This window comes from Akebia trifoliata, chromosome 3 (assembly GCF_017979445.1).
Source record: "Akebia trifoliata isolate Shusen 1 chromosome 3, ASM1797944v1, whole genome shotgun sequence".
Classification (NCBI taxonomy): domain Eukaryota; kingdom Viridiplantae; phylum Streptophyta; class Magnoliopsida; order Ranunculales; family Lardizabalaceae; genus Akebia; species Akebia trifoliata.
The window spans coordinates 27,761,278-27,780,172 of NC_141377.1; the positions used below are offsets into that span (position 1 = coordinate 27,761,278).

Below are 18,895 nucleotides of genomic sequence, written 5' to 3' on the forward strand. Positions count from 1 at the left end.
GACTGTGTGGCTCTCAATAGGTCAAAGGCTCAGGTCGCTCCAGCCTGGGTGCATCAATATACTTCTCAGAATCACCTGATTAGACGGTATTGATGCCCCTAGTTTGATATACCCTAAGGTACGTGACTGGAGTTGTGGTTTTCATGAATGACGTCGCATCTCCGAAGAGACCGGGCCACGCACTAGTGCCACGTTGGCTATTCGGGACGTGTAAGTGATTAAAACAATAAACGTGCATGTGGTGTGTGCAAAACAGGGTAGGGTGTGCCCGGGGCCTTTTCCAAACAAATGGGCCTATAGGCCCAATCAAACCAATCATACATTGGATTACATGAATATTAAAAAAAATCATTCGAATCATGTGAATATTCAATCAAGATCAACACCATTCCAATCACACGAATATTTAATCGAGATCAACACTAATCAAATCACATGATTGAAAATAAATATATCAAGCATATATCCATGTTAAAGCAAACATTTAATCCAAAATATTTATTCTTGTATTTCAATCAAGGGTCATTTTGGACGGTCCAAAATAATTCCGAATTTTAAGGCACATTGGATCGAAGATAAATGGATAATCGCTAGCATGGAGATTTTGAAATCAAATAACCCTTTCCCTTTTTTAAAAAAAAAAAAAAACAAAGTCCTAAAAATTTGATTCATAAATGGATTGACATATCCCTTTTTTTTTTTCAAATCATTTTTCCTCTCTCATCTTAAAGAAAAAGAAAACAAAAATATATGGATTATGGTGTTCTTTAGTTAAAGATAATTTTGAATTTTCTCACATTAGCATATATTGCTGCATCTCCAATCCAATCTGACCTCACCACCTGGGCCCACAAAACGTTGACATGGTTTCCGAAACGATACGATATGACTACTTATCATGAAAGCCGTTACACGCTCAGAGACACGAATATCCTCCATCCTAAGCTCCTGCAACCTCTTCTCATACTCTGGCACGTGCACCAAATCCCACACGATCCCAACCCCACCATTCTTTAAAACCTTAACCACCTCTCCTACCCTTCATCCTCTCCGCTGCAGCCGCAACCGTTCGATGCCCAAATTCCTTCCCAACAGTATGAAAGAACACACCCGAAACAACAACATCAAAGTAATTATCTGCGAAAGGCAGACAACGAACATCTCCCTCTCTACACGTCACGCACTCTTGAACATCTTCAATCCCAGCCGTCCGTAGCGTCTCTATTGTAGCTTTCTTCTTTTGATCTAAACCAACCACGTGTCTTGAACTTCCTTTTTTTTTTATTGCAGAGCAACTGCATTGAGGAGGATACCACGACCGCATCCAACGTCCAGTGCGGTCTTGACCGTTGACCAATCGTTGACCACGTTTATCATACGTTGAGCCATGTCCCAGTGGAGAGAAATTGAGGAGTAGAAAATATTGTCGGCGACGAAGAAGAGACAGATAGAAGAGATAGCGGTGAAGGATCCGGTGAAGCCGACGATGAAGTGAGGAGCTTTGGAGGAGAGAGAAGGGAAGAGAGAATTGAAGGTAGAGCAGATTGGATTGAAGTAGAGAAGAAGGAAGAGAGAGAGAATAGAGAAGAAGAGAGCTTGAATTAGGAGAAAAATTATGGTTTGCCATTCGTCTATTCCGTAGATCGCGTAGATCTGAGTCCAATCTCTCCCTGTTTTTCCCATTTTTAAACTTAAAATCGAATCTTGATGAGCTTTGAGATTTGATTTGTAGTTGTTTAGCTCAAAATAGTAAAGAATTCAGAAGGCGAAGGAGCTTGGGAATCTGTAGAGATCAAGAGTTTTGGAGCATTCAATTGCAACTTCATGCGAATGATCTTTGAATCCAAAGAGCTACAATTGGGTTTTTGCTGTAAATCGCCATTAAGAATTTAGGAAAGATTGGGAAGGTGAACCCCAGTCGTTTAAGAAGATGATGTTTGTTAAAAATTGATTTTTTCTGTTGATTTTACTGGTTTCAAACGGTTGGACAGAGAGACCACATCGGCATCCATATGAACCAGCGTTTTGCTCTTGGAGAAGACGATGTGTGCATAGAAAGAATTAGATTTTACTCATTGCACACCAACACATCAATGCTGTTAATGGGTGTGAAAATAAATAAAAATAAATAATTACTCGGGGCACCCAAAATTCCAGCACCTTGTGCTGTTGACAGAAGCTAGAAAAAACTCTTTGTTTTTTTTTGAAAATTTTTTATTCTTTCTTGCTGTCAATGGACAGCACTACATTTGAAAAAAAAATTTACTAAAAAAACAAGGTTAATTACATACTCTTTTTCCCTAAAAAATTTTTCTTTTAAAAACTAAGAAGGTGAAACGTTATCCAATGATCAATCGCATACACCCTAAAAAAATAAAATAAAAAGAAAAGGAAATCCTACACACATAAAATAATCACGTGTCATGATCCACCAATCATCATGCCATTTTCAATAAAATCAATCATTCTGAAACCCTTCATTATTAAGGATCACGTTCGAGAACCCTTGATTGACTCACAAGAATAGTATGTCGAAGCCAGATATTTAAAATCAAAACACATGCTCAATAATCGAAAAAATAAAATAAAAAAGTAACAAAAAACAAAGACACAAATAATGAATAAACAAATAAACAAAGAACAAAATAATAAAAAAAACTAGGTTATTTTAGCGATACTCCCATACTTGGGGTTTTTCAAGTTTGATCCTCAATGTCCCCAGTGGAGTCGTCATTGAAAGCGCCCTCGATCCGCGGGGTGCGCGGATCCTCTTTTGACCCTTGAGGTTTGGGAGTCGCCACCTAGTTATTATGGTCTAGGAACCAAACTGACTCTAAAACGGATAATGAACTAATCTACTATAGAAAATCTGAATCCGGGGATCATGTTACGGGGTTGGAAGGTGTTAGACACCAACCCCGCCCGGCCATTGCCGGTCTCTACTTATCCCAAATATAACTACATCGCTAATGACAAAACCTAGATTAAAAAATAATGAAAAACCTTACCTTCGATCTGCAAAAGTACTATTCCCTCAGATCTGGTGAAAACAGCTCCTTGTACCGTACTCCTTACTTTGTTATATCTCCGGATCTGATTTCTGATCTCCGAGGCAAGGTATCTCCTTCTTGGATCTGGATGCTTTGAATTTGTTGTGGATTTTTGGGGTGTTTTTGAAAGGTTTCTAAGTATTTTTTAGGTTAAAATCGAAGTAGGGGTGTTAGGGAAGGAGTTGGGGCTCCAAAATTAGGGTGTTGGGGAGGTTGTGGAGGCTTCTTCACCTACTTTTTCTAGGATTTTTTCTTTGATACGAAAATAGGGTGTGGAGGCTCCTATTTATAAAGTTTTTAGAAGCATTAGGGTTTGATTATGGTTTCTTTTAGGGTTTCAATTAGGATTTTGACTTAGTCTTTAGGGTTTTAGGGTTTTGACTTTAGTCTTATGAGATTGACTTGATTAGTTTAGATTATGGTTTTGATTTAGGATTTTGACCTTAGTCTTATGAGATTGACTTGATTAGTTTAGATTAGGGTTTTGACCTTAGTCTTATGAGATTGACTTTAATACTTGACTCTAGTCTTACTTAATTGACTTTAATTTTGACTTTAGTCTTATTTGATTGACTTTAATATCTTGACTTTAGTCTTGCTTGATTGACTTTAAATTTTTGGAGAACCCCCCTCTATTATATCTTTGATTCTTTGGACCCCCAAATGGAGGGGTCCTTAAAGAAATATCTTGCGAACCATCAACAATTTTTCTTGAAAGTCTGATTGATCAATTTTTTGGTTTAAATTTTATAATTAATTTTATTAATATTTCACTTTACATTATTTAATGATTTATTTATTAATTTCAAAATTTTTAATTATTAAAATTGTGAAATTATCTTTTTGCCCTCGGAGAGGATTGTTTACGTTTTAAGTCGTTTTTCAATGTTCCAGGATGTTTTGGAATCAGTTTCTCGTAAGGAATTCAATGAAAAAGTTGATTTTTATCATTTATGAAATTTTTGGTGTGAAATGATCGTGAATTTTATAAGGGGTATTTTCGTAATTTTGTCGAATTTTGTGAAAATAGGTGAAATGATTTATTTGGTTTCGATTTGTTGTTTTATGTGATTGAATGGGTTTTCCTAAGCGTAATGTAGGCTCTAGGGTTGTTTTGATGTTAGGGGTATTTTGGTAATTTGGTCATTTTAGTGATTTTTATCGTGAAGCTTCTTTTTGATTTGCAAGATGATGATTTCTATGTTTCTAGGGTCGTATTTACCTAGCGTAGCGTGGTTTCTAAGTTTTGTCAGTTCGAGATACCTTATCCGGATTTCTGAAACATATCTGGTAACAAAATGAAGCATTGGAATAAACATCCATCATTGGGAACCTTTGCGATCGGGTTGACGAGTTGATTAATCAGGAGAGTGCAAAAATGGGGTGTCTACACTATCTAATAGAATTATAACTAAAAAACAATTCTACCTAAAACAATTCTAATTAAAACACAATTCTACCTAAAATAATTCTAACTAAAACACAACTCTAATTAAAAAAACTCTAATTAAACACTAACTCTATCAAAATCAACCCCTTAAAAAAATCTATAAATAGAGGTGCTCACACCCTATTTTCGTATCAAATCATAAACCCTAAGAGAAGTAGGTCTAAAAGCCCCCTAGCCTCCCATAAACCCTCGTTTTGGAGTCCCAACTCCTTACCTAACATCCCTCCTTCGATTTTAGCCTAAAGAACACCTAAAAGCCCTCCAAAAACGCTTAAAAATCCATAATAAACTCGAAGAGTCCAGATCCAAAAATAAGGAGATACCTTGCCTCGGAGATCCGAAATCAAATCTGGAGACAGAACGAAGCAAGGGAGTACGGTATAAGGAGCTATTTTTGTCGGATCTGAGGGAACAAAGTCTTTGTTATCGGAAAGGTATAACTTTTTTTATTTTATTTTTATCTAGGTTTTTAACAATGTAATTTATTTGGGAAGTTAGTAGAGACCGGCTTTGGCCGGGCGGGGTTGGTGCCTAACACCTTCCAACCCCGTAACATGATCCCCGAATTCAATTTTTTTCGATTCTAGATTAGTTTTTTATCCGTTTAGAGTCATTGATCGGTTCCTAGATCATAATAACTAGGTGGCGACTCCCAAATCTCAAGGGTCAAAAGCGGATCCGCGCACCCCGCGGATCGAGGGCGCTTTCATCGACCCATGAATGTTTTATACTTCAATTACTTGTGCAACATACTCTAATTCTAATTTAACTTTAACAATTCAAACATGTCAAATGAAATTCTAATTAAAATAGAAAAACAAGATTTAAAACTCCTACTAACTTTAATAATAAAATTCCATTAGCTCCATCTTTGATAATTCCACATTTTCCTCCACAATCATCAAATAATAGTGTTTTATCAATTCTGATAGATAACTCTAACGAGATCCTCTTCAGATCACATGTATTTTTATTTTTATTTTGTATCTATCTCCTAATTTGTTATCCAATTAGAACTCATGTAATCTATTTGTATCTTATCTCCTAAATCCTCTCTCTCATCCAATGATAATATCTCTTATATATAATTGAATGTAATGGAGCCCTATACCCTCAAACAGAGATTGATAGAAATCTTTTCATATCGAAGTGTTGTTAAATGGTATCAGAGCAGTAGACTCACGTCCCTACATATTTCTTTTCTTTTCTCGTTGACCTCAACTTACCACTCATGGCAGCATCCTCAAATGTGTATGCTCCAGTAACATCAAACACATTTGTTATCTCAAATGTATCAAATCTAGTTTCAATTAAACCAAATTAGGGTAATTATCACCTATGTAGATTTTTATTCCTACCAATCCTACGTGACCATGATCGATTGGATTTCGTTGATGGATCATCAATATTCCTCCCGAATTTCTATGTGAAGTTAATGGGACGCTATCCACCACCGTCAATCCTCAATACACGAAGTGAAATATCCAAGATCAAAATCTTATTTCATGGATCAATTCTACTTTATCAGAAGCAGTCCTTCATAGGCTTGCAAATGGATAGTCAAAAATCTGAATCCGATTCGAATTCGTATCCAAAATTTTTTAATATCGAATTTGAATTCAGATATTTTTTACATTCAAATTAATTTCAGATACAAAAATTCGAATGTTGGTACATCTAAACCGATAAAATTCGATTTGATATTTATATGTATATTATAAAAATAATTAAATTGTATTTGTGAAACAATAGTTTTTACTTATTCTAAACAATTTACTCTTCACAAATTCACTGTTTCACCCTCCTCATCTCCCCTTAGGGTTTAAGAACCGTGAGACATCGACGACTAGGCGACAATCTTCTCTGGCGTTCAGGTAAATTCTACTTCATCTTTCTCTCTCTCAATCTCAAGCCAAAACCCTCGATTTTCTACCCCAAATTCCAACTCCTTCGTTTTAAAACATTTTCCCAAAATCCTATCTTGTCTTGTGATATGAAATTTGAAGTAGATAAAATATGAGAAAATCATGGATTCTTTAACCCATGTTGAAAATGAATGGGTTTGGAAAAAAAATCAAGGACTTGCTTGATAAAGGTTGAAAATGGAGGTTTGCTTGATAAAATATGAGAAAATCATGGATTCTTTAACACATGTTGAAGATGAATGGGTTTGGAAAAAAAATCAAGGACTTGCTTGATAAAGGTTGAAAATGGAGGTTTGCTTGATAACAGTTGAAGATAAATGGGTTCGAGAAAAAATCAAGGGATTTTTTATGTGGGTTGAAAATGAGCAATTTTGATACATATTGAAGATGAAAATCTAGTATTGAAGATGTCTGTGTTTGACAAAAAAAAAAAAAAAAGGCTTTGCTAACACCTATTCTATAAAATTAGATTATTAATTTTTTATTAATTTATTAATTTTCATGAATTCATGTTTAAATATTTCTAATATATGGAGTCAATGTTGTCCTTTTAATATAATTGTTATTGGTAACTCCGAGAATGTCCAGTGCTTGTAGGGTGTAGAGTGAAACAATCGAATATGAGAATTTATGGGTAGTCAATTTAGATTTGTTAGAAGAAAAAAGATAAGCGGCATCACAAGCAATGAATGTGTACAACCTCAAAGATAACCAAGTTTTAAGGTAAGCATGTTAGGGAAATATTGTTTAAGGAGTGGGATCTCGTTCTCAAAGTTGCATACTACATCCGTGCTGACTCTACAAAAACTAAGTTTGCGCCAAACTTTTAGCCAAATTCTTATGTTGTGGTAAAAGAATTTAAGTTGGGTTATTACAGGCTCGTTGATTGTTCAGCAGAAGAGTTGAGTGAGACAATAAATGGTAAGTGGCGAAAAAAGTTTTATATTAAAATTGTGTAATTTTTAGATGAATGAAACACTTCGCATGCTTTGTGTTCTCTTGCATACTTAGATTTGTACTAATTTTGCGTATGATTGGATTTTCTTTTGTGTCACTGTGTTTGTTGGTTGAATTATGATGTTTATTTCTTCATTTTTGTTCTTGATTACCCTACCTCGGTCTCTAAAAGAGACAAGATCTTATGATGTTTTCATGCTAGGATAAAATTCAAAAGAACATTGTAAACATAACGATAGGCAAAAAATATGATTCATTCTGTAACACCCCGGATTTTCAACTCATATCTCGAGGAAATTAAATGGTGAGATTGGGAGGAAAATGTCGAATGAGAGACTTAGAGTAAATACTCGGATCTTGTTACGATTAATTTCGAGGAAAATCAACTTCGCCATTAGATTCAAAAGGATCGAAATATATACATTAGCCTGTAAGCAAGTCTGAATTCAAATTCGGATAGAGAAGTTATAGAATCCTCGAATTTCGTATTAAGTGGGATCCAAAATAGTGGAATTTCGTTAGAGCGAGAATAAAAAAGATTTGATGACACCATTAGATCCGTAGCGAAAAATTATTCGAAATGGTATATTCGTTTGTCACTTTCCGAATCCGAATAGTTAAGTTACGGTCGAAACTGGAAATAAGGGGGAAATTACAAGTATGCCCCTCAGCTTTATTATAAAAAGGAATATGATTTCTTTTATTTCATTATTTCCTCTTCTTCTCTAAGAAAATCCCAAACGACAGCCACTTCTCCACCCTAGGGTTTCGACCCATTGTCATCAAGTTTGTGCGCAAACGAAGTAGAGTTGAACCTCGACGAAGAAGACAAAGTTGTCGGCCACGTCAAGAGCTACAACTTCACCATCTTTACTTACTCATTCTTGTTCGTTTTCTCCATCCTCCATCAAAACCAGTCGGGTAGCTCGAGTAAACCTCCACATCTTCCGTCCGAGGACTTCATCGAGTTAGGAGCTAGGTCTATACTTCATTGTAGAAGCGAAGGAGAACGTCATTGTCGGATACCTTGCAAACCCTCGCTCGTTTCGCATCCAAGTCAGCCCAACCTCGACTCTTGAGCCATCCAACCTTGAGTTGTAGTGCTAGCTTGTACCCTTGGCGTTCACAACCAAGTAAGGGACTTCCAATTCTTATTGGTAGCTTTAGATTTCCGAAATGTGCATTTAGGGTTTTGAAACAAAACTTATTGTTTGCATTTAAATCGTAGAAATTGGTTTTTGATTTCAAATTCATGGTAGAAGTAGGTGTTTTGTTTATGCTTTATCGAATTTTGATAACAAAATCGTGGGTGGGTCGAATGGTTCGAAAAATGGAAGAAGAAATCGAAAAAGGGATCGAAAAACCCAAAAATCGCTAGTGAGGTTCAGGCTGTAGGTGGGAAGGGTCGGTGCCACCGGCACCTACCGAAGGCATTCTGTCCGTCCCACCGACAGAATGAAGCTTCTGCCACCGACGAAACGCGATGAAATTTTATGCTGTCGGCAGGACCGTCGGTCCCACCGACATCTGCCGAAGACCAATCTGTCGGTTCCACCGACAGAATCCTGGTTCTGCCACCGACAGCCACCGACAGACACAGTTTTGATCAGAATAGTGTTCTGACTCTTGGTTTGACCTCCTCACACTTTATACACTATTTGTCACCCTTCATTTAAGTAAATGTCCTCTTTAATTTTTACTTTCCATTTACTTTAAGTTCTTTAATGAAATTAAAGTTTTACCCCCCATTTCAGAACAATGAGAATGGTTTTAAGATCCAAATCTCAAAGGATCAAAATCCGAATTTTGGTTTCAAGAACAAAACGTAATTTTCGACGTTTTCGGCAAGTTTTCAAAATAAAATAACTTTCGCGTTCCTTTGAATTAGATTACAAAAACTATATGGTGTCGAATCTCATGATCAAGACTTTCATTTCGAAAAACCCATTTTTAATTTCGAGAACTTTGAAAAATTGAGTTTCTGACACTTAGCTAAATTTTCACCAGCTTTCTCTATTTTTAACAGCTTTGGTCCCGAGCATCGTTGGGACCTTGTTTTTGAATAAACTTCGGTGGTTTTCAATGGAAAGACCAAAAGAATGACTTTGAAAGATTGAAAATGAATGGTTGATTTGAAAGGATGAAAAATGAGAATGTTGAGAGAATGGGAAAAGGGAATGAACGGTAAAATGTCAGAATCACACCCGAGGGGTGATGTCTGTATTTTACATTGTATGTTGTGTGTAGGTTGGTGAAAGGATATCCAGGTTATTAATGAAAGGATTGCATGTTTATTTCCGATTATGTTAGCGCTTGCGCTGAGTACTGTTATTTATTTTAGGCCGATTGGCCACGGTTGCATGGTAGGAACTGGATATCCGTTCTCAACCCTGTTCTGTTAATTTCTCTTTTTTTTAAATGAAAAATCATATATGTACGTAGCTATTTTGTGAGCTGTTAAAGGGTTTGTGAATGCCTGAAGGGATAGTGTGTCACAATCATCCGGAGGGGTACACTATCCTGGGATGTACGGTAGGGACCACCAAACTCATACGTGGTATGGGACGCGTATGAGAGTGGAGTCACAACTGGAATCCGGGTTCATTCCTTTCTTATCTTTACCAGTGAACGTGTATTGTAAAGGTGGTCGTATACGAGTGGAGTGTCATTTGGGAATCACATGCACGCCTGATAGGCATAGACGAAGATGATTAGTCAGTGATCACTAACAATCTAGTAGTAGTCGAACGTTCTGACACATCGAAAAGAGACCCATTGCTTACGGTCACGTCAAACGGCCAGCCTGAGCCGGATAAATGGTTCCACAAGCGTAGTAGACACGACCAGCCACAAAATCAGGAACTACGATGTTATTGAGGAATATCATATCCTGACTGGGAGCGATCCAGTCGTGAATCCCAACTCTTTAATTCCAATACTCCACCACTTGTATTATGTATCTGTTGTTATATTTCGAATTATAAACTGAAAAGCATGTCTATCGTTTTAATGTTGTCAACGGTATTTGCATAGAATGGAAAATGTATAATGAGTATGGATGATTGATGTCATGTGTAATCTTTAAACTGTTTAGTTGCTCATCCCTGGCTATATGTACCAGTTAATCGTATTTTATCTTGTAAAACCTTGCATGTATTAAAAATATTCAGTATGCTTTATTCGATCATGCTTAGGAAGGGTTATTAGTAGGAATTGGCTGTGGACTTGCTGGGTAACTTTCGTTACTCACCCTTTCCTTCCTATTTTTTTTAGTTTTAGCACTTGCAGCTGTCGAGGCAGGCGTAGACGCAGTAATTGAGGAGTATCTGGTCGATCAGATCGACGATCAGATTTTATTTCCTGGTGAGCACTAGGGCCACATCCCTTAGTGTTGTCAGTTTCATCCAGGATGTATGTAGTTTTTGGATTTGAGAGTTTAGGCCTCTGTTAGAGTGAGAGTGTTTTGGTAAGCCTGTATATTGATAAATCTTCCGCACTCTGATCTACTTACATGTTAGATGTAATTTAGTCTTCCGCTGTTCATTTCCTATATTTACAGCTTTATATACAGGTTTTGTTATAAATTGGTTTATCAGGTTTGAGTTCCGTGAATCGCTAACATAAACAGAGGAGACCATGCCGAAATTTCGAGGTGCCACCTAGTACCTTGGGATTTGGCCTTGGGATTTGTGTTAGCGTTTGGCGGGGCGCCACATATTCATTATCTTTTGAAGTTCAGTTATAGTAGGGTACAAGGGGGAAGAACAAATACAAAGTACAAATAGAAGTTCAACGAGTCAAGAAGCCCAATCCAATCAGATTTCTTAACCAGTTGTCGATCGGTGCCAATTTCTCTTTGTGACCTTCAATATCCCAATTAAGTGAGGCAATCCTTTCTATGTTACCCTCATTCCCTTAGAGAATGTGCTTCTGTTGTTCCATCATCTTTCCCAGTTATTTTTTCACCTCTTTTTTATTTGCTATCACTCCTTCATCTTCATCATTTAACTTCTCCAAGTTCTCCTTGATTGCATTCAGACGCCTATTAATTCTTTCGATCACAACCTTCAAGTGTTCTGTTTCATCACAAAGAGTCTTCTTTTGATCCTTGATCTTAACAACTCTTCATCATGACCAACCAACTCTACGCCCAGGGTGACATAAACCTTCTCCAACCTAACTAGTTTCTCGTGGCGTTCCTCTTTACCCCTTACTTGTTTCTCTACAAGTACTTTAGAGGGGACTTTAAACTTTTCAACTCTGACTCTTTCTTAGCTCTTTTTATTTGCAGCCTTGAAGAAATTCAGTTTGAATTTGAGAAGAACTCTTGTAATACCACAATCTAAATTGCATTTCTCTAGATCTTGGATTCTATTGATATTTGATTTGATTTTGGTTCTTGATAGTTGATGGAACTAAAAGACCCTCTTGCACAAACTCACAAAGTTTGGAATTTTTGCATGGAAAAGGTCTCCCGCATCCCTTGGGTCACCGTGAAAGCCTACTGGGACAGTCATGTTCTGAGGAAATACATGAAAAAACCATGGATACTTCTAGATAATTTTCTTCAATTCGAACTTCTGATTAGTAGTTGGGAGTTGTTGGAAGAAGATGCCCTGCCAAGTCCATACATCTCATCATCGTCATATTGGTCACTATTGATCAAGGCCATCAAATTTTGACACATTTCACGAAGATTCTCATGTGCGAGATATTGGGAAGTAGGCGTATAAATGACATACTCGAGGAGTGGGAAGATGTTATTAGAGGCTGAAACACTCTTCACATGTACATGATGTTCTCATGCTAGGGATCATGAGGAGGTTTTAATATGCATCATTTAATTCAAACATGTAATTTTCTTATCGATGAAGGAACTAGTGCTGAGAATAATTCAACAGCAGACACCGTGTTTGGTCCTATACTTAGAGTTGAAGCAAGAGCTCTTCCATTCAATACATGGGTGTGTCAAGAGCTCGTACAATTATTAATGGCTGCCACAAAGAGGAATATGAGTTAGGCATCAAGATTCTTATAAAAATAAACGTTCAAGAGATGGTAAACTCACTAGCACTACCAATGCCAAATCAATCCTTCTTATGGCAAGTTGAATATCGATGGGAATTTCTGATATCTGAGCCTCCCTCCCAGCTTCATTGACTTATGTTTGTTTCGTTCCTAACTTCAAAAAAGCGCGATGGTTGGACCATTTTTGCTGCCTCAACTAAAAGATTCATCCCTCTGAATGTCTCAGCTTCCATATAGAAATGGAATTAGATTGGTGGCTTCAAAATTTTGTTATCATAAAAGAAGCAGGTATTAGGATAACTTTACCTGGTTCCACAATTTGTTATAAAGGTGTTGGTTCTTCCACTTGAGAGATGAGGATCCCTCTCTCCCGGCATTCTTTCCTAACCTGATCAGAAATCCCAAGGAATTCGGGTTCTGACTCACCCATTGGCTCGTCGATATGCTGTTCTTGGAGAGAATCCTATAGAAATGATAAGAGAAATAAATGCATTGAATATAGGAAACAACATATTAGTATTTTCCCTATCTTGTTTATGAGTTCTTACCAATATTGCCTCTTGTGTTGGAATGTTATCAATATCATCCTCGTCGATAAAAATATTTTCTTTTTGGATCCTATTAGCCATCTCCTCTTCTGTGTCTAAAACCTTGGTTTCAAAAGATTGATCATTTACAATGGTGGTAACATGATGTTAGGGATCAGGAATTTCATTAGGATGAGTGCATGATTCAAAGTGAATTGGTCTATCTTTGCTCACTAGCCACATCAATGGTTTTACAAGAGTTTTGCCACTATCTTCGATTATTCGTGTTTCTTGGCCCTCTTTTGTTGCGCAAAAGCATTTTATTTATCATTCATGCATTTTTTGGATTATTTTATATCTATGCATATTATTTACCTTGGATCTCCGCCTCGTTTTTAGACTCTGATTCCTTTTCCCTTTCCCCAAAATCTGTCTTTTCTTCTTATTTTTTCTCTCTTTCTCCTTTTTTTCCTTGGTCTTTTGCCTCCTTGATCCTTGAGCTCTATCTCATGCCCAATTCTTTCCTCCCTTTCTACTGCTTGTGCTTCTTCATATTTTTCCTCTTATATGACCTTGTCTTCCACTTGCTCCTCAACATCTTCTTTCTCCTCTTCTATTTTATTTTCTTCAATACTCTCGCTCAACTCTCCAATTTCCTCAATTATTTGTTCTCTTCTTGTTATTCTCTTTCATTTTTGTTTTTTGTTCTCCTATTTCCTTTTATATTTTCTTCTGAAACTAGGGGACTATGTGATTGCCATACATCATCCCTCGTCTCCTTACCACTTTCAGACGTGCTTCCATTTTCATCTCTAATTTCCTCTTCATGTTGGCTTGATTGGCCATCTCCGCACTCACCAACATTATGTGCTCTTCCATTTTTGTAATCATTAGCAAAATGTTATTTTCTTTGGTTAGCAAAATATAAACTTCAGCATTGTATTTTGACAACTTTGTAATACTAAAAACCTTCAATTTCTCTCCAATTGCTTTTCTTTCCAAAGGTTCTTAATATTATGTTTTGTGTGTGCGCATGTGTTTCTTTTTACTACAACCCTTATTTTTTTACAATTATTCTCAAAATTTTATCCCAAAGCCTATAGCATTAACATAGTGGTAGAGCCCCTATTAGCCTTATTTTCAACCTTAGCCATATGGAAACATTGCACCTATTTTTTTTTCTATATTTAACCGAATCTTTCTCATTCCAAAATTGAATGCATACCTAAAATGCTCTATCCTACTATAGCTATTGGACATTGATCTTTTCCCTTTAGACAATCATTTTCTTTTCTAATCAACTAGAATCTTGGACTTCCTATCTAGCATGGTCTTTTGAGTAACAAGATTTTAGAGCATTGTTAGCCTAAAAACTTTTTTTTATTTTTCCTTTCTCTAACCTATTTTAGGACTCTTGTTACTTTTATTTTATTTTTAGGATTTTATACCTTCATCTGTAGACTCATCCACCAGTTGAGGTTGAGACTGTACCTCTTTACTCTTTCTTCCTTTCTTTTTAGCTGGCCCCTATGTCGTAATGGCTTGTGTCTTTCTTTTCTTAAGCCATTTTTATACAACTCCTTCTAATATTTCTAGTTTCTTGATCTTTTCATATTCTTCCTTTCTTTTGGCTCTCTCTTTTTTTTGCCTCAAAATCTATTTCGTCCACACATTTTGGTTCCCTGAAGATCTTGGTCTCCCTGGGTTTCTCAGCCACCTTCACATCACAACCCGAGTCTATGATTATCTCTGTTGTTAGAAATTGTTCTTCTTTAACTTGGAGTGTTCTGGGCACAAGTACAGTCTCTCGTTGTTCCTTTTACATTGGTCCATAACTGGGTTACGGTGTAGCACCTTGTCTTCACATGATGCTTGAAGTAGAATTCGTATTCGAGAGTTATTGTCCCTACTTTTTGATTTATCACTAACTTCACTCTGTTAACTTCTGGGTAGTCAAAGTATATTTTCTTTAGATATGTTTGTCATCCAACTTTATTCCGTCCTAAATGAATAAGGCACGTCTTGATCATACTCGAGTTGTAGGACCACCCAGTGTAGGTTATAAACTACGTGCACTGCAGTGTCATCAATATCTTATTTGTTCATCACCAATGGGTAGGTAAGCATCCCTATTAAGTAACCTGGTATCACCATTCTGTTGATGTACAACAACGTGACCCCTTTCCCACTCACTCTTTCCTTAGTCCTAAATAGTAACGATTCCCAATATTCATTCTTCGTATGGTCTCAGAGTTAATTATTTCTTCGCACAAAATTCCTCAAAATATTGGTTGGTGCTCCATGCTCTATTTCTGTGGCTTCTCATCATCATAATAGCAAACTCGATATATAGTGGATGGCACAACACCCTTTATGAGTGTAAGGGCAATATTCTAAAACCTTTGATAGGCCCACAATTGTAACACTCAAAATGGCTTATAGACGCTTTTTGTTTTCCCCAAACCTTCACTTGACTAGCTAGCTCTTCTAATGGCTCTGGTCGTTCTATCCTTGTGAAGATCATCCAATGCTCAATATAATTGAGCCACTATCAAACTTGCCAAACAAACATCCTTCCTGACTAAGATTCTGGTAACCATGTTGAAAATCTTGTTGTTACACAGTGGGCAGTGTACATGGTGCCACATATATGGTAAGGAAGTACACCAAGAATGCTGCCATGAGCGTCTTTTGATAATAAAAGTGGGTGTATTTCTCTATCCAGCCCATTAATGATTATTTACCATGGTCTGTGCTGGTCTTCACCATTACATGTATTCCATTCAATTTAACTAAATTACCACACTCAATCTCATCCAGTTCTCTCTTGGGCACGTAAGTCAGATTTGTACCTACTAGGAGACAAGCCGGTTTTACCGCATCTTCCACTGTGAATTTAAACTCGTTTCTTGTTGTAATAAAAGTATGTGCGTCAAGGTTCCTGATCTTGGTCGTAGCAATCAATATTGGTTTGTTATAGTACACATCATTCATACTAATTTCAACTGCCGCTAACAAGCCTAGCTCCACCAACTTTTTCCTCATCTTATCATTCTTCAGAATATGGTTCACCCATTATGTTCATCGTATTGCCTCCCAGTTCCAAGGGTATTCTATCTCTATAAGCACATTTTTGTCCACGCCAACCTGATTAGCCATAAAAGGCATCATCTCAATAAGTTGGACCTTGGCTCCCTTGGGGATTATAGTTGGTCAGAGATATCACCGATTGCCTGCAACACTCTTAATGACTATTGGTTTCACTACCTCTAAAATTATGTGTCATAATTTATGGTGTCTTTTGGCCAAATCTTAGGAAATGGAATCATTGGTGCTGGTACTTGTGAGGATGATGTTGTTGTAGTTGGATTGGTAGTGGTCGAAGCAAGGGGTGTAGCGTTGATTGATTCCTGGGTGTTCGGGGTGGCTGAGCTTTGCCCTTTCATCTTTGGAATCTGCAACATGTTAATAGGATCTGTCAGTACAATAATGGTAAATTGGTATAGTGGTTTCTTATGATGAATGAGAGTATTCCAACAATATTAATTTTACCACGAGACTATTATTGATGGCTTGCAAAACATAGTGGAGAATGGTTGGATGCATGCAAACATAGGGTGTGCAAAAGTATTAAAAAAAAAAAAAATTCCAGAATTTTCTTAAGTTTTGAATCCAAGTGAATGCATTCACGATACCTAAGAGAATGCGTTCGTTATTGTAGCGCCCCCAAATTCTAACATGAATCCCTATGATTCCATGCTAAAATCAAAGGAACTAAAAATGCTACTCAAAAATGATAATAACATAAATAGGATAATACAGTGATAATTTAGTAATATTGCAGCGGAAAAAAATAATTTATAACCAAAATATTAGAATGCGAAAACTAAACATAAAATTTTAACCTATGATCCATATACAATACATCAAATACACAACCTTAACAAATAATGTGAATAACTAAAACCCTAAAAATATCCTCAAGAAGACGGGGTCTGCAACTCATCAATAAAAATAATAATACATTCTCGAAATTTAGCTATTTAAAGAATTATTCCTCAATAGTTGATATATCTGAAATGGTGAAAGAAAAGGTGAATAACATGAGAGTTACCCACTAGGAAATAAATATCTCAAACTAACAGTCTCCTAAATATGGGGGAAATCCATTTAAATCATTTTAAAATGTAAGAAACTTTTTCAATGTAAACAATAGTAAAAATGTGTAATCATAATTGTCATTTAAATAACTGCAGGGTTTGTCATAACATAAATCTCGAAATAAAGAATAATTGAAAAGAAATAAAAATTTGTAAAATCTATCACTCTACCAATTCTATTATTCAAAATAAAATCTTGTGCTTCAATTTTTTATGAAACAATTCTTAACGTAAATAAAATAGAGTGGGAAATATAAACATAACATCATTCAAAATAGTTTACTAGAAAATTTCAATTTAGTAAAATAAAATAAAGCATGTTCAACTATTTAAGTACAAATAGTGGTAGTGCAGTTGATAAGAGCATTGAAAATCACAACTAAATACCTTCTACTTAGGATTTGAATTATTCCAAACTTCATCGATGTGGAATCTCATTGTTAATTCTTGATTTTGTGGTCGATCGTTGTACTTACCACAATTTGGTGACCATTTATCCAACTTAGGTTAGCCGTTGACTATGATCATAAGGTCCACGTTCTTTCAGAAAGTGTTAATACGTTCAACTACTATTGGTTTGTTAATGATCATTGACTAGCTATCTTTATCTATGCCTATCAGGTGAACATATGATTCCCTAAGACATCTTTACATCTCCACAATTACCATTACATCACAAAGTTCACCAGTAAAAATATAAAAGAATATCCTGGATCTCAATTATGATGTTAATCCCCTATGCATCTCATTCTACATAGGAGTTTACTATCACAACCATTCATCCTAGAATAGTATGTCACTCTAGACATGATATGATAGACTATCCCGTTAGGCATTCACTCTTTAACGAATCCCAAATAGTTATGTATATGTACTTTTTGTTTTGAAAACAAAATAAAAATAAAACATACAAGTGTGTTGAATAAACATCTTATTTCCTACCATGCAATAGCCCAACCCATAAAATAAAATAATATACATCACCTTGCGATAATAGAATCATAAATAAACATACAACCATCGCCTCGTGGTAACAAAAAAGTAAATTAACACCCGGATATTCACTTGCCACCACACGCAAACAAAGAAAGTCCATACTCTCAGTTATAAAATCAAGGACATGCATCTTCAATGCATTCCTTCAAAATTTTAAATGTTTTCGACCAAATTAAAAGGCTTTAAAAGAGTAATTTTTTTTAATCAAAAATCACCATTTGACTTTGTTTTGAAATGTGGGGAGTCAAATAAAACAAACTGCCAAAATTGATTAAGTTGAGGTGGCAGCTTCACATCGCTGTATTAAGTTCCCATTGCGTTGCAGCCATGTTAACACAAAAAGTAATAAAAATTTATGGGGGGTCTTGGGATGGGTCCAAGATGGTGATAGTGCAAAAAAAAAATTGAGGCATTGTGACAAAAAAAATTCTCTTGGCAAAATGTATCAAAAATTGAACATCTTGAAATGTTTGGCAAAAACTGGGCAGCTTTGCAAAAAAAAGGGTCTTGCCACTACAATCTAGAAGGTCACTGGGCATCCCAAAAATTGACAAAAGTCTAATAGGGCACAAGTCCACCGTACTGTGACCAAGTTTTTGAATTGGGTCTTGTGTTTTTGAATGAGGGTTTCGGATCACCCTTGGATTGTAATGGTCTGGTTTATTTTCAATTTTGTGAAAATAAATTAGTTCGATAGAAAACAGTAAAATGGGAAAGTTTTGAAAATTTTCAATTTAACGATCAAACAAACATCAAATCGTACTCTAGCATAAATTTCGAAGAAAGGTATAGTTTTTACCTA

At 36.1% G+C, this 18,895-nt stretch overlaps 1 pseudogene; it reads right to left on the bottom strand.

Annotated features, from left to right (window-relative positions):
• Positions 1-646: 646 nt before the first annotated feature.
• On the bottom strand, positions 647-2,087 carry LOC147406263 (uncharacterized; annotated as a pseudogene).
• Between the last annotated feature and the right edge of the window lie 16,808 nt (positions 2,088-18,895).